This window comes from Calidris pugnax, unplaced genomic scaffold, assembly GCF_001431845.1.
Source record: "Calidris pugnax isolate Ruff unplaced genomic scaffold, ASM143184v1 scaffold56, whole genome shotgun sequence".
Lineage (NCBI taxonomy): Eukaryota > Metazoa > Chordata > Aves > Charadriiformes > Scolopacidae > Calidris > Calidris pugnax.
In genome coordinates, this window is record NW_015090839.1 from 5,738,755 (window position 1) to 5,745,590 (window position 6,836).

Sequence of the window (6,836 nt, forward strand, 5' to 3'; positions counted from 1 at the left end):
GCCAGCCCCGCAGTGACCCCCGGGAGCAGGGCGGCAGCGTGCGGCGCCGGGCCGAGCCGGGCCGGGCCGCCCCTCCCCGCCTGCCCCCCTCTCTCCCCTCCCCCGCCAGGAAGCGGGCCATCCCCGCGGCCCCGGCCCAGATGAAAGCGGAGCGGGCCGGGGGTCACTTCCAAAGCTAAAGTGATAATGGCCATTGTCCCGCCGCCGCCGCGCTTAAAGGGCCCGCCGCCTCCCGGTGCTCCCCGGCGCCCCGCGGCATTCTCCTGCCACGCACCCCCGCGGCGGGCGACAGAGCCCACTGGGGATGCGGGGGTGGGAGCCGGGGGCCTGCGTGGGGCAGCCCCTCGTGTCCCACGGGGAGCGGGCAGGTCCCGAGTGGGTGTCACTGTGTCCCGTGGGGTGGGTGCTGCCTGCCTGCTGTCTGTGCTCTCTCTCCCCACTCACCCCTGCCAAGGCCGTGGTCCTTCCTCCGTGCTGCTAGTGTGGAGGTCGGTGCCCTTTCTTCTCCCCTCCCTAAGCGGTGCACATCCTCCCCCCGGCAAGGAAATGCTGGTGGGACCCACCCTGGGCTCTAGGGTTGACAAAGCTCAGCTGTGCTGCCCTTCAGAACCTTCTCATCTGCAGGAAGCACCCAAATGACAGCCTTTTCCCTGCCCTCGGCTCTGGGCAGCCTCCCGGACAGGCTTGCATCTGCCTGCCTGCCCAGCCATGCCTGGGCTCTCAGTGGAGCAGCCTTCCTCCCTGCTATCTCTGCCCCAGCCTAATCTCAGGGCTGAGGTCTCCCTCTTGAACTCCCAGTGGCACAATGGGTTCATCCCGTCCCTCAGGACATCACGTGTGGCTGTGCAAACAGCCCGCACGCCAGGCACCTCGCTCCGGCATCGCTGAGCCACCAACGCCAGCTCCACCCCATGGCCTCATCACAAGGCCAGAGCCCCTAGAGCTTCCTTCAGGACCTGCCTCATCTCAGTCTACACCACCCCAAAACGGGTCCTCGAGGAGCACATCTGCTCCTGGGTGTGAGGACTGTGTGCATTTTAACGAGGGAGGGCACAGCTTGGGCAACAGGGAAGAGTTGGGCTCTTCACCAGCTGATCTTGGTGGTCCATGTCCCCTGGTTTGATGCTGCAGGCAGCATCTGGTTTCTTCTCCCCAGCCTACCCTCCGGGACCACCCCAAGCCCCACCACAACCCCCTCACACAGTGAGGGACACAAAATAACTACTCCTGATGGCAGACATGGCAAAGGCTTCCTGCCCAGCGTGCCACCACCTGCGGGCAACCTCACAGTGGTCACTCATTTCTGCTGCAGCATTTGGCAAGGAGAGGGTAGGAGGGCTCGTGGAGATACTGTGTATGGGATTCTTGTGCAATTTGGGCAGAAAACTAAACATGGACCTTTCAAACAGGGGAAATGTGCCCAGCTCCCTCTCTTGCTGCCCTCCCTTCCATGGTAGTCCAGGAGCAAGCATCACAGCACACATCAAGGCACACCTTTGCTACCCTGTGTCCTACCACCCCCAGAGCACTTTTTCCCCCTTCTCTTGTCTCACTTGAACCCAGTAGCACAGGGGGAGGCTGGGCCAGAGGGTTTGACAGGAGGAATGGGGCTCCCTGGAAGCTGTGGACTGGCTGCTTGTGGGTCCTCCCAGCCTCAGCTAGGAGCCAGCACTCCAGCTGACACCAAACCTTGGCCTTCATTGCTCACAAGAGTCACTCTTACTGGACACAGAAAAGCTACAGTGCAAGGAAATGAGACCTAAACCATCCCCGGTGAGCTTTTTTTTCTCCCTCAGGCAGTCTTCCTATCTCCAAAGGCAGCTCCACTCTTGCTATCAACCTGGCCAGTCCTGGATCTTTTCCCCAGCGGGCTGGTGTTCATATCCTCAGCTGCTGAGCTCCCTTTCTCATCCTTCATCCTTTTAACTTCTTTGGTTGCAAATGCAAAGCGGTGCTCACAGGGCAGTGAGACACTGGTAAATGCCGGAGTCAGCAGGGTCAGTGATTAACATAGGAGCTGGAAAACACACAAAGAGACAGCCTGGGCAGTTCTGTTATGCAGATGACTGCACACACCGGCTTCCAGCATATAAACAAGTAGTTAGCATTTTTCTGTTCCTTGGAGTTCGGTGGGGGACCAGAGCTCTCCCTGATTTAGTGCAGGATGCTTCAGCGTGATGGTAGGCTGTGGTGACCTTTGCAGTTTAGCTCTGGCTGCCAGAATCTTTTCTGCCTGTTGTGCTTTTACCTGCCTGCTGCAGCCCGTCTGCTCTCAGAAGAGTCCCAGAGCAAAGGCACAGAGATGTCCAGATGTACGTGGGTGTCAGGCACCTTGCTCCGGCATTGCTGGAAGGCAGATTTTACTGCTCCAGGTTTGGGCACAGAGTCTTCTCCCAGGTCAAGAGCAACCTGCTTGTTCAGCAGATAAAATTCTCGTTGGTTTGAATTTGATGAGGAAGAGGGTCCCAAGGACTTAGTGCTGGGTTCTTGTGTAAAGTAGGGTTTCCTCTGGCTCTGTCACTGCAATGTGACAATCCCAACCAAGCCACACATGGGGACAAGATTCAAACACTCAGTTGTCCCCCCCAGCACGAACTAGGGGACCTTCAGGAGTGGAGGGAATCAGAGCACCCTACCCACTGCAGCACTGTCCATAGCTGGACCAGAGGAGATCATTCAAATGGGATGGGGTATGGCTGAAACACCTGGGGCATCCAAATGCCATTTAGGGCAGGGTTAGACTGTGGACCAGTTGCCAAAGCCACCTCTGGAATCGGAACAGGTTCACCTAAATTGGCTAAATTGACATTTCCATTCCTTAAAAGCCATTGTTGATGCCCCAGCATCTTTCTCCCTCCAGAGAACTTCAAAGTCAGAATCTTCCTTCTGGGAAGTTGGGGGAGCTGGGACTAATGAGGGGCTGACAGGACTGAGATTATGGGGGTGTCCAGGAGGGTCCTAAGTGTCTATTGTCTTGGTTCGTTTTCTCCCCTGTGCCTGGCATTGCTCCAGGAGAAAAGAGCAGAGCTTGCAGCAACAGAAGGTGGGTTGTTGAGGTAGCAACAGAAATGGGGTTGTTGCAGCTGCAGTCTGCCCACCAGTTTTAGGGGCAAGGGTAGGCAAGTGGTTGTGGTGTAACTATTCCCAACAGGGACCTGGAAAACATGGAGTCCACCCCAATTTTTGTAGTAACTCCTTCAAGCTGAATGACAGAAGTTCTTTTGGGAGGTTCACATTGTCTGGTGCTTCTCATTCCCAGCCCTGAAACCATCTCTGAACCCACTGCTTTGCTCCTGTGCTGGAGCCCATAAAGGGATGCTCAGATAGACAGACTGCTGGGCTCCATGGAGAGGTCCTGTGAGGCACCCTCACATCTCTGCACGCCCTGGGATGATGCTGGGTGCCAGCAGACAGACAATTACAATTCTGTTCAGTTCTGCTCACATCACACTGAAAGGGAGAGTGACAAACTACAGGGAGTTTTCAGCCAGGAGAAACGGTGCTGGAGTGATTGAATTATAGAAGACGATGCGAGGAGCAAAATCTGTTTAGTGGTGCTGAAGTGAGAACTGGTGGGCAGGGACAGCTGAGTGTGTCAACCGCAAAGGGTGAGAGCATTTGACAGAGGTGACTTCAGCTGTGTGACCGAGGACAGAGGGACAGCACAGAGGGCAGAAGAATGTGGCCTCAACTTAAGAACAGCTTGGTGGCAAGGGCCAGCCAAGAGTTTTATCTCCCCAAGGGAAGCAGGGAGCTGGCCTAGGCATGAGGTCCCATCTCAGACGAGAGCCTGGAGGCCTCTAAGGCTCTTCCACACCCTGTCACCCTCTTCCTCTTCAGTGTCTCAGAGCTTGGGGTCGTTCCCCTTCCTCCAGCACCCCTCAGTGATACCTCCTTCCCATCCCATCGAGAATTTCTGGGGTCCCCATTTCTTTTCTTCTCTCTCTGACTCTCTTCTTGTGGGACCAGGGGACCTCAGTTCTGTCCCCTGAGAGTCACATAGAGCACCCTGTCCCTCTCCTAATGGTGGCTGCTTCCCAGTTCACCTTCGGAGTGATGTTCAGGACTGACCAGGAGTGCACAAGAGAACCGACAGTAGGTCCCATCAGCTGGGCTCCCTCTTTCTTCCCACTCTGTGAGATGGGAGGGAAGGTTTGAACTTGGTGCTGGTGCTGTGCCATTGCTCCCCAAGGCTCCCCGAGGCTTCCGGGCACATGGGAGGGAATCCAGCATGAAGCACCGAGTGCAGTCCCACAGCACTGGGCAAGGACCGGGAGTCTTGGCCACATCCTGGGGTCCCGGCTATGGGTGGGAGGCGTGGGGGAGAGCTAGGAACTGCAGGAGATTCAAAGTCAAGATCAAAGCGTTTCCCTCTGAAGCCCTAACACTCTCCCTCCCTCCCACTTGCACATAAAAGCACTCTGCCCTCAGCAGGCTCTCTGCTGGGGAGGGTGGGTGGAGGAGGGGGCTGCTTTCCCCCTCGCTTTTCCTGTGTCACAAATAACTCTTCCCAGAGGTGAAATGGTGAAAATCTTTCCACCCCTCCTCCCCCATGCCTGCTTCTTGCCCACATCCAAAGGGCCTGGACCCATTTCAATGGCTGGGATTTTGTGGCAGACCTGTCCTGCTCTGGGGTGTTACCAGCTGGTGCTGGCACAGGAGAGATGCAGCGAGCAAAGTCTTTGAAGTGTACAGTAGAAAGACACTGTTAGAGGCAAAGCACAGGGAAGGAGGATTGAAAAGAAAGCAGAGCAGTTTGGCCCACAGGAGGGGGAAAGGCTAATTAAGGCACAGAGCATGGAGGAGGAAAAGGGAGAATCATTAAGGTATCACAGCAGGAGCCGGTGGTGGGGCTCCATGGAGGTTTAAGCCACACTGAGCCTGGCCTCTGCTGTTCGCTCCCCCTCAGTTCTCCATTCCCACCCTCTGCTTTGGGGTGGCACAGGAGTGTGAGGGACTCTGCCAGTCAGTTCAGGTTGCTGATCCAGCTGAAAGTTAGTTGGTTCGGTTCATTCCGTAGTGCAGACAGAGCTGAAACTTAGGATGGGAGCCTCCATTACCCCTTCCTTGCTAATGATCATGGAGAAGGCTAAAGCTTGCAAGTGATCCCAGACTTGAAGAAGCTGCAAGCTCCAGTGAGGACAGGCACATACCAAGAGGCTGGAGATTGGAAACGTGGGCAGGAAACGGCAGATTCAATTTTGGAAAGCCCGGGAAGGTGATTTTCTTCTGGCAGTGCTTCATTACTCAACACGGCACAGACCCGGCAGCCTTAAGAGGGACCTGGGGTGGGAAACTGGAGGGAAAGCTGCAGAGCCAAGGCTGCCCTTCTGTGTTCCTCTCGGTGGTCACGGCAGCTGCTGCTTCTTTCCAAGAGCGCCCAGGGCCACTTATTCCACAAAGGCACTGAAAGATGGCTGTGTCGGGCTGCTCCCTACATCCCAGCCACAGGCAGAGAGGGAGCAGAGGGAAGCGGCAGCCCCTCTGGGGGGCAGTGGGGGCCCTCAGGAGTTAGGGGCTGGGCAGCTGGGGGTGCAGGAGGGTCTGGACCGGGTCTTTTCCCACTGGTCCCAGGGGGAAAAGGCACGGGACAGCAGGCAGACAAGGACGGGGGATGGGATGTTTCACACCTAGCAAGCAGGAGCAGATGGGGCTGGGATTAAACACCACAAGGAATTAACTTGCACTGCCACAAGGAGCCCAGGACTTTGCAAGCCATGGCGGGCTCTCCCTTCCCTGGGTCCAGGGCAGGCTGTTTAGTGACGGGTCAGCAATGTGGAGGGGGTTTCTCTTGGGTCTGTAGCTAGTCAGGGAGAGGAGATATGGCCCTGCAGTGTAAACAGAGCCATACAACCCTGCTCAACTTGTGATTCCCCCAGTCCTTTCCCAAGCCCTGCCCCCAGGCACACTCTGAAATGGCCATGGTGTTTGCTGGGGGAGAAACGTGAGAAGTAGAGCCAGAGTGCTGTAAAAGATGTAAATGTTTCGGTGCTGAGAGCAGCTTGGAGTGTCTAGGGCACAGCGTCAGTGGGGGGATGGAGGGAGAGACACCGAAAAGGCACTTCTCTTTTGTTCGTGATCTTGGCTGCCTTAGGAGGGGTCCCAGGAAAAATCCTGGAGCTGATTCACTAAAGGGAGCTCACAGCACGTGCTTTATCAGGTGGTGGACGTGGGCTGACAGGGACAGGACAAAGGGCAGGGAGGTGGCAGAGGAAGGATTTGGGATAGACAGTTGTGGTCATCTCATCTCTGTCAGATCCCCTGGCTCCCTTGGTGCCAGGAAGCCATTTCATTAGCAGGGGAGGACAGGAGAGGAATATCCCCCCACCACAAGGTGGGCAAGGGAGAAAAGGAGTCAGTTCAGTCCCAGTAACCACTGACAAGGTGACACACACAATTGCCACAGCTGCAGTACTGCACCGTGAGAGGATGTGATTGCCTAGGAGCTGCCGTCACCCAGGTCTGATGCAACAGCTGAAAAAAAAAAAAAACAATCCTTTTAACATAAAAATTAGTCATCACTGAGGTCAGGTTTTCAGAGGGCTGATCTCTGCCCCCTGGAGCTTAACCTTTAGGTATGACTGATAGCATTGTGAATTCCAGCAGTAAAAGAGCCTAGAGAAGGGAGATGAGGGCAAGGAGAAAGGGACACCACTTAGGGACAGGGCCATTTGCTGATGAAACAGACTGATGTCCCTTCTTTCATCCCTTGAATGCATGTACTCTGATTTTGTGTTTTGAAGTGCCTGGACCCATGAGCAGGTAGCAGCAGAGCAGTGACAAGGGAGACAAGGCTGAGGGAGGAGAAACGGAGTGCTGGGCGGTGTGGAACTGGC